The following is a 10,742-nucleotide window of genomic DNA, read 5'->3' on the forward strand; positions in this document are numbered from 1 at the left end:
ATTTCATGCCCAATCCTCAATACAGGCACCATGAACGATCCTTTCAAGGTTGCAAAATCACCGGAGAGCCACAGGGAGATGAAGAGGGATGGATGTAGCCATCTCGGAACAACTCTTCTGATTGTCTTTGTATTTCTGCATGCTACAAGACATTGTGCATCTTCTGATTGTCTTTGTATTTCTGCATGCTACAAGACAAGTTGCACAAAGCGTTTGTATTGTGTTGTTGTGGCAGACCCCGGCAGGGACTACAGCCACGGCAGTGGCTCCCTTGTTTATAGTGGGAGGCAACTAAACTCATTAGTCATAAGATTTTTTTTCCAAGAATGAGTGCAATACCTTTATCAAGAGAAATGACCATATATCATTATGAAAAGTGATCCACTTATACCATTCAAGGTTATATTTACTTGTAGCAAAGGGTCATTTAAAAAGGGTCATACTTCCTTTTTTACCTTGAAAGATATAATCAAATCTTTTTCATTCTATTATGTTATACTATATGGACCATTATATTAATTACAAAAATTAGGGTATCTTCACTATTAAAATTAAGGTATCTTCTAATTGGGAAAACCAACCACTCAACTATGCCCAATGTTAGAAAATTAACCGGTCAACCGAGGCCAACGTTAGAAAATTAGTAATTAAAAATATCTTTCCAAAACAAAAAGATAACCCATTACCCAACGGTATGTGTCCTCATGTGCAGAAAAGCGATATCAACTCTGTCGGTATTCAGAAGTTAAATAGTTATGTTTGTGTTGCTAATCAGTGTGGAGAAGATAACAGGTGCAACCTCAACTTTGCCATTTAGTAGTTCTTGTTAGGTTCCTCGACTCCAGAAAGTATTAAGAATTTCTATAAAGTGGTTGCATTGTAGATATCCAGTAGGCTATTCCTCAGTCAAATCTATCAGCCTCCAACATTGCTAAGAAAGTTTGTATTAGACTACCTGGGAAAATGAACAAGCTTCTTATTTTCGTAGCGATTTTGCTTGTGGCTTGGGCATCCATTGCTCTGATTCCTACAGAATTTCTAGCTCCATTATTGTCTGCAGATTAGTACGATAGTCATGCCCCCTTGCAGTTCCCATTGTAAGCGAGGAGATGCAATTAGTAACGTTGAAAGAAGCTTGTATGGCAGCCTCGATATTTTGCCTGCATTTTCATGACTGCTTTGTTCATGTATTTTGTGTTTTAACGCAGATTTCAAAATATCTGAAAATCTATAATCTAATTATTCACTTTATTAATCGAAGTTTTATATATATAATCATCGTCATATTTGCCAACATCTTTGATAAAAACTCAATATATTAACTAAAAGAACTCCCTAGGAGAGATACCTAGAGAGTGTACAAACACTCATACATACATTCTGTCTATATTCCAATGAGTCAGATGAGATGAGCCTCTAATATATAGGCTTTCATACTAACTAGTGGTTTGAACCACTCCTTATTAAATAGGATCTCAATCCTATTCTAAAGCAACAAACACCTAAACATAGGAAAGCTTAACTTTCTCCATTAATGTTAACACTCCCCTTCAATGGAGAAAGAGTTCACTAAAAAACTAAAATGATATATGACACCTGCTTGCTGGTCTTAGTCTCAGCTAGGCTTACAGTGGTAAAAGACAGAGCTTTCATTTTTGTCTTCTTGCAGCAGAGCCCATACTTGTTCATTTGTGGATGAGGCTTCATCTTCACTTTCTTTGCCATGAGGTAGTGCTGTATCTTCACCTCATTTCTTCCCCTGTGAAGGAGATCTTGAATTCTTATTCTCGCCCTTATCAGAATTATGGCAGGCTGGATAGGAGAATTTTTCTTCTCACTATTTCTGGTGTCAATCATCTAAACGTCAACGATGATGTCTTCATCATTCATTAATGCAACTTCTGTGTTGACTTCATAAAGACATGGTTTTTCAAGTCATGCTTCAAGAAACTTCAATTCTTCTTCAAACTTCGTTGCTTTTTCTTGCCTCCGAATATCTACACAAAAGAAATGTAAGATTTATAAAGAGGACCACATTTTCTTTTGTCTTCTTACTCCTTCAAGAGAGCTTTCTTTTCTCCATCTCTCCCTACTCCATCCCTCTGCTGACATAGTTATGCCTTCAGCTTCTTCACTTAGTTTTGTTGCTGCAGGCATGTTTTGCATTTGATCTGTATGTGAGGATAGGCCTTCCTTCTCATCAAACAGTAATTCATCAATAAGATGTTTTTCAGTCATCAAATTGATCCACTCATCATGAGGTATATAAGTCTCATCAAACTTGATTTCTGCATCTGGAAAAATTTTAGGTTCTACAATAATGCATGTGTTTTCATCATTACAAGTTTCAGTTACAGACACACATTCATCACCCATCATTGCATCTTCAGTTTCACAATCAAATATGGGATAATTTTCAAGAGCAATATCTTTAGCATCATTGCCCTCATTCAAACAATATTTCATTTCTAAAACATCTCATAAGAATTTTGCACTAAGAATCTCTCCATATTCATATATTATGTTGGGTATGATGTTGTCATCTATTGCAGATGTTATAAGACGTAATGCTAATGCGTCCCCATTATAATTAATAACATCTTCAACATAATCCAATAAATTTACCTTCCATAATACTGTTTTCATTTCATTTGCCCATATTTCATAATTCATACCTGAAAAGGACTGTAAATCTGGCATTAACCATTTAATAATCTCACCAATTTCCAAATCTGCATCTTGATCAACTACTGGTCCATCAACGTTAACCTGAAACACATCACTAAATTCAGCAAAACAATATTTTTCATTTCTCCTGTGATGCTTTCTCCTTAGTTTTCTACGAGACTCTTTTAGTTTGTTTTCAAGACCCATTTTTTCCCCTATCAATTTCTCTGGAAATTGATCCACCACGCTTCACGGCTATGCACTTCAGTCTTCTCTAGCAGCCACACCAAAGCACCGCAACCAAAGCACCAGTAGCAACAAATTTATCAATTAGAGTGTGCTCTAAATCGATAAATACAACACTAGGGGCATGCTTTCCTTATTAATGATGACCGTAATCAGCTTGCATGACTTGGCGTTTTCCTTCAGACTATCCCCACGAGGGTAGTCCTAAATTCTTGAGCTGTTGTAGAAAGTGGCTAGTACAACACTTTGACTTTATCTGGTTCTGCAGAAAAAACCCTACAACCACCAACAATTCTCAGCAGCGATCATTGCAGACAACGGTAATGAAAAAATCTCTAGTTGTGTGAGGACAGTTATTGGATAAGGCGGTCTATTTGGGTTTGGCATATATCCTCCAATCTCAGAAAAGGGCACAGGGAAAAGACTCCAGAATTCTCATCTACGACGAATGCAACCAATGGAAAAGGGAACTTAGCATATTGCTAGTTCAACTCAGCTCAGCCCAATGGTGGGTGCCAAGATAAACAATTGATTTCATTGATAGCTATATATATGTTGCTCAGAAAAAAAAAAAATCTCCACACCGCAACATCTCCCTCTCCACAATGTTCATGCATAGAATTAATTCTTTCCAATTCGCTAAGAGGTGGCTACTTGTCAAGGAAGTGCCACAACCAATCGAGGTATTTGTTGTTTGGCTTCACGAGGAGATCCACTCCTTCTTTCAAGATGTTGGCCCCCATAGTTGTGCTCGATTTTAGCTCTTTGCTGATAGTCGGAGCAGCAGGGGCGCATGCCACGCCCCCTTTTGCCCCCTTCTTTGCTTTCGCTGTGAATGACCGTGCGCTGCTAGCTCCTCCGTCCTTCAATGGATCTCAGCACCACAATCTTCTTTTGAATTCTCATGCAACCATTAAAAAGAAGCATGGTAAACTTGTCGATAGGAAACGCACAACACTTCCTCTGGTTCTATATGACAATCCACCCTCATGGTGATCCAGCCTTTGCACCTCACCTCGACATCCAACAGTCACCGAACAACAATTTCTTCTGTGCTTCCGCAAGTCTCATGTAGCGCCTCTCTCATCCCACTGCATGCAGGTCCGATCTATGCTGCTACTGATCTCTTCCAAACAGCCTCTCTGTAGGCCTCAACACTCTTCTCGAGCTCCACACATAGCAAAAAATTATTTAATGCTATGTCGGTAGTCCTCACCACCATATCATGCCTTCCACAGATGTTAAAAAATGATGCAGCAACTGCACCAAACTCGGGCGACTAATGATACTCCACCGTAAAGCAGATCCTTCACCCACGGGGTTGTTCTTAATATAGGATGGGAACACTTCACCCACACAGCTCTTTGAGCCACCACGCAGCCACGGTCACACAGGATTTCAACAAGAAACACGCAGGTTTTTGTTTAAAACAGGGTCAGCACGAATATACATCACGCATTCATGAAGACCTTCGCGACTGTACATGACAGACCTATGACGGTCAGCTAAATAATAGCACGATAAGGGTTATAGTGGGATTGACGCGTTTATGCACCTAAAACTTGCGACGATTTCGCCTTAGTCGCGATCTCCACTTAGCTTATAGGATTGACAACCTTGAAGCTTTGATACCATGATAAAAAATCAATATATTAACTAAATGACTCTCCAGGTGAGATATCTGGAGAGTGTACAAACACTCATACACACACTCTATCTATATTTCAATGAGCCAGATGAGCCTCTAATATATAGGCTTTCATACTAACGGGTGGTTTGAACCACTCCCTATCAAATAGGATCTCAATCCTATTCTAAAGCAACAAACACCTAAACATAGGAAAGCTTAAGTTTCTCAATTAATGCTAACAATCCTTGCCCTCGCTACTCATGATGGAGTAGTACTGGAGATGGAAAATGTATTGGGAACATTCCCAAAAACTCACGTAGATTTTCAACATTACACTGTGAAATATCGGTGGTGAATGAGTCCCACATTGACATGGCCACCACATTCCACGTTGGCACCATGTGGCTATCATGTGTCACATGTCACTCCACAACCCTGCAACGTGTAACCATTTTCAGCCAAATCAATATTCCAAATTAAGTTTTTCATTTTCCATGTAACCTTTCCATGGGCAACCATGTCATCAACGACGCTAGCAGGTGCCAACTCAACTTAATGAAAAGTGCTTTTTAAAAAAAATAAATATAAAAAACAAAAACATTAAGTTTATCATTTATTAACATACATATTTCTCGTCTAGTGGTGGAATTTTCTCAAAGTGATACACAATCACACCTTGGAAAAAGGTACGTGGTCTGAATTAACATTAATTAAGTTTAATTATCACTAATTATATAATTATAATTAAATAAAAGAGCTTAAAAAACATTAAAACTCTTGCTTTATAAAGAATTTCATATATGCAAAGGGAAATCTGCCAACCTCGAGTTCATGAATTCCCTATTACTAATGTTTTCATCTATTGCTATGGTGATTCGTGATTCAATCAGGGAAGCATGAATGGTTCATAACTTTTGCGGAAATCATTTTTTTGACATAATTTTAAAAGAGAATTTCCTTCCAATCCCAATTAGTGTAATCATGGTATGATAAATCTCTTATCCACCTCCCTTCAACACTAATTTCCAAACCCCGCCCTCCTTCTGTTGTTGAGAACCAACTGTCCCCAAAATCGAGACATGATGGACGCCACTCTTCTCTCCCTGGTAAACCCCGTGATCCCATTAATGTTCATGCATACAATCACATTAATTCCCAACTTGTACCACAAAATTATTTCTCCACACAACCAACTCCTCCCCATCATCAATACCCAAATTCCACACCCTATACATTATTGGAGTAGTCTTTAGCTAAAATTGTGGCCAATTTTTTTTTTTCTATGTTGTTTAAACTAGTTTTTTCACTGCATATATTGATTCAACACCCTCTAAATTCCTTGGGGAACTTCAACAGTGAAGAATTTGTAAAATTATTAGAGTACAATTACGGATCTAGCTGAAGAATAATTGCACAAACTCGCAAGAATTGAAAAAGAAAATTGGAATTGAGAATGAATTTGATTACCCAATATTGATTTGAGAATCAATACATAAAGCAACTAATTTAAGCTTAGTTGTACATGCAATAACTAAGGATAATTAAAGCTAACTAAAGCTAAGTGTGCTTTATGTTCTGTTAATGTGCACATGCACCACATGCAAGCACTAGAGTTAACTAACTAAAGCCAAGTGCACACCACATGTAAGCACTCGAGTTAACTAACTAAAGCCAAGTGCACACCACATGTAAGCACTAGATTTAACTAACTCTAACTAAGTGCACATCACATGCAAGAACTAGAGTTGAACTGAAGCTAATTAAGGCTAACTAGGTGCATGTACACCAACACCCCCCCTTAAGCATAACTTAGGTGAGTGTGATGCAAAATGAATGAGTCCCGAAAAAAAGGCCATTTTAGGTACCCATGTGTAATGCATGAAAAAGAGGAAAGAGGGAAAACCCAGTGAGAAGAAACCCCCCCGTCAAAATATAATGCAAAAAATAGAGAAAAGACAATTGCTAAGCAGTCGTGTCCTTCACCTCAAGACAATCTCATGGAAATTGAAACTTTTGCTTAGTGAATGCCTTGGTGAAGATGTCAGCAGTCTACTCAGAACTGGGACAGTATTGTAGATTGATGATCCCATCATGAATCAGTTATCTAATGAAATGCATGTGGATCTCAATATGTTTGGTTCTCTTCTGCTACATTGGATCTCTGCAAAGCTTTAGTATACTCTGATTATCACACCATATGATAGTGAGACGATGGACATTGATACCAAGCTCAAAAAGGAAATATTGTAGCCAAATGACCTAAATAAAGGTATTCACTGCTCCTCTGTACTTGGCCTTTGTTGATGATAAAGAAATGGAAACATGCTTCTTGTTTGACTAACAAATTGGGCCGGATACCAAACTAAGTACATAATCGGAGGTGGAATTGCGATCAAGGTTTTCACCAACCCAATCTAAATCTGTGAACTCAATGAGATCCAAAGAAAATATCTCTTTCATCCAATCACCTCTGAGCCATATTCCAAGCATGTATGTGGGGTATCATGGAATAAACCAAGGAAAAACCAAACTAGGTCTTCTAGAGGCCAAACTTCCTCAACCCTTAACCAGTGATTCCACCTCATGGTTGGACACCACTAACCATCACAAGATGAGTCTCTACCAAAGTTATCCATGGCTTCAAAACATTTGTTCTAACCTAGCTTCCAAGATTAGCAACTTAACCCACAACTCCTGCCAGGCTCCAGAGAATTTGTTCAACCAAGTCTTCGAGGACTAGTAGCTCAACCCACCAAGGGCTCTAGAGAGTTTGTCCAACATAGGCTTCTAGCACTAGTAATTGAACCCAAGCTGTTACAAGGCTTTCAGAGTGTTTGTTCAACCAAGGCTCCAAGATCTAGTAACTCAACCCATGGCTATATGGAACATGAGCACCAATCAGAAAACAAAAACGAAAACCCACAACACCATGGCTATCCAGGAAATGGAAACGCTAGGAAAAATCATTTTCAATCTAGGAAATCCTCCATGCCAATGAAAAATCATAACCAACAACCACATGCATATACCATGCATGGGAAAACTAGCAAGGAAATCATATATGTAACTGGGTACCTTCAAAGTAAACTCGTTGTAGTTGTTTATCCTTCTCCTACTTTTCCTTCTTTCTCCAAATTCATAGTATGCCCAAAATCCTCCAAGACCTCTCTAAGAACTCTAAGTGTGCAATAGTGTGAGGGAGAGAGAGTAGAATGAGAGTTCCAAGATAGAACTAACACAATCTTATGAACTTATCCTCAGAAGCCTTTTTATCAGTGAGGCCTCTATTTTCTTCATTTACCATTATTTTCCTTCATTTTCCTCTTCACATGAATCCCACGACCGTTCACCTTCATTTTCTCATATTTTCCATTATTTTCATAAATAAATTCCAATTAATGCCACTTTTCCTTTCTAAAGCCTTTGCCATATCCTTTTCCAATTTCCATAGCCATTAATTAATCACAAGGGATTCCCCATCACTATGTTTTTGCCCAAAATTTAGCTTGGAATATGTGTCCCATTACCTTCATCTTATTTTTCCTTTATTAACTCTATTACATGTATTTTTAACCAAGGTTCTTACACGATCCTAGGAGCCTGATATCTAGTTAACTAGGGTGATTACATGATCCTAAGAGCTTCATATCTAATTTTCACCAACATGTGTAATTCATTCAAATTTTTAATATAAAATTAATCTGATCCATTTACAATATTAAAAATAATAAAATAAATTCAATTCAAGTTATAAATATAAAAATTTAATATGTATGTTTAAATAGTATTAGCATGTATTTAAACATATATTAATAACAAAAAAACATTTAATTGTGTACAATGTAGTTTATAAAAAAATGTCTCACTAAGTATGTTAAGTAGAATATTTATGTATATATTAGTGCAGTCATATAAATTAAATGACTAGTAAATGCCATAGGCATCAATCCATGTTGAAAATCAAAACACTTACCCCATTATACATCTCACATTACCCATATAAAAAAAATGATACAAGTTACCTAGATTATAACTTTACTTTATCTTATTATTATTATTACTATTATAAAATGAATCAATATATGGGTTAAATATATATACATTTTAAAAGACATGTGACAATATTCTTAACCATGGAGATTCAGCCCCACTTTACCATGGAAATTCTTAACTTTTAAATAGCTCTTCTTTCAATACTATGGCTTACCAATACCAAATGACCAATATGATAGATCTTGATATGGCATTTTCTTTAACTAATTAATTTGAGATAAATTAATTAAAAGAGAATAACTTGGAGATAAATCTTAACCATTGATGGATGAATGCTACTATGAAGATTCAAGCATATTCCATGGAGGTTAAATCTCAACCATCCTCCTAATAATTATTGATAATTGCATTGAGAGGTGCTCTAGAGCATAATATAGGGGGTATGTGTAGGCATTAGACGTTGGATGTTATATGTAAACAATTTTTAAATGTCGGCTATATATATAACATAACAATAGCCTGGAAGATGTGTAGGCATCAGATGTAAACATTTTTTAAATATCAAATCTATATGTAATGTAAGTATACATGAACATACCCACACTTGGGTTCAAAAAGTAACATTTAATGCATACCAAAGTATGGGAGACCAAATTATTTATTTGATATCGTACCAAGGGATGTTGAATGATGAAGGAATGGGGTGTGTTGATGATTGTTTGAATCCAAACTTTAATATGACCTAAATATTCATGGTTCTCCAATTTGTACATCTCTTCCGCAACTTGATGTTTTCTCTCTGTAGATTGATAAGAATGGTTAAGGGAAATTATAGGGTTTTTCTCTTGATATTGTTCATGAGCTTCAACAACATTTTTCGAACAAGTTTCAATCATAAATAACTCCTCCAATGGTTTATGGATTAAAGGTTCTTCCTAAGGTAAATGTTGTGTGGTAATAGTGAAAGTTTCAGAATTCACTCGTCTACCCTCTTTAAAATATATGGCATTACATTCGATATGGGAGTGAGTAGGAAAAGTAGGTGTTTTAAATTGATGTGAAACTTGATTGTTGCGATTAGGGTTTAGTTGCACAAATGGCTAGGACCATAGAGAAGGATAACATGGTGGTTCATTAGACAAGAATTGTAGCTTTTGTGGCTCAGGTAATGGAGTTTTCATGGTAAATTTCTCTAGAGCAGAGCCTCTAAACCATCCTTTAGGCTACGGAAATATTTGACTCGAGGGAGAGGGACATTGTAGACATAAGATGTGGAATTGAATAAGAATAGGGCTATAAGCTTTCAATGAAACTGTACAATTATAGCTCTGCTGAGGAACCTGTTGGTGACAATAAATAGTATTCCAAGTATTAAATGACAATTGGTTTTGAGTTATACCTTTCGGTCTATTTATTTCCTTACTGATTCCTGAAATAATTATTGTTACCTTAACAGTGATGGGAAATTTATCGAGTGATCCTCATTCCACCGATTCTATTCTTCCTTCAAATCATCCAATTGTAAATTTAGAGAGGCTTTCATAACTCCTATTTTTGTAGCATATTCCAAAACTCGAGAAGAAAGTTCTCGAGAATTCTTACCTGTCATGGAGATTCCTCTTCAATAGATAATATATAATCTACAAACATCATCATTTGGCAAGTGAAAAACTTCACCTACTCCTATCAGAATTAAAGGTTCTAAAAATTTATATTTGATTCCTTTGAGTGGGAGTGTTTTCAACATCTCTTTTGCCAAATCTTTATGTTTTTATCTTTTAAGGTTGTATCTAAATCTCCCCAAATAGTCCTCCAAACTTTCCTCTTCCCCTTGTATCATTCAAAAATTATCGTCATTAGTCTCACAGTAGTATTGGTACTTATCAAAGAATACATTTTTCATATCTTCCCATGTTTGAATGTAGTTCCCTCCAAGGCTCATGAACCATTATAGGGTTGTTGTTTTAATAATAAGAGGAAACACTTACAACCTTTGAGAATTAATACAATAACCATATCCTCTACATAGTACTTCAAACTCAAATACGAATGTATCTAGGCCTTCATTTCCAAAAACTTGAAATTTTGATAGAGCATAAGGGCGAATATTATACATTTGTACCACTCCTCCTTGACCTTTGATAGTGAATTCAAAGGCTATAATGTGTGTTGTTTCATCCAAAAATAGAAGAAGTTATCCTTGTAC

This window comes from Pinus tabuliformis, chromosome Q (assembly GCF_031772625.1).
Source record: "Pinus tabuliformis cultivar Carrire ecotype Pingquan chromosome Q, CPIR1, whole genome shotgun sequence".
NCBI classification, from domain to species: Eukaryota; Viridiplantae; Streptophyta; class Pinopsida; order Pinales; family Pinaceae; genus Pinus; species Pinus tabuliformis.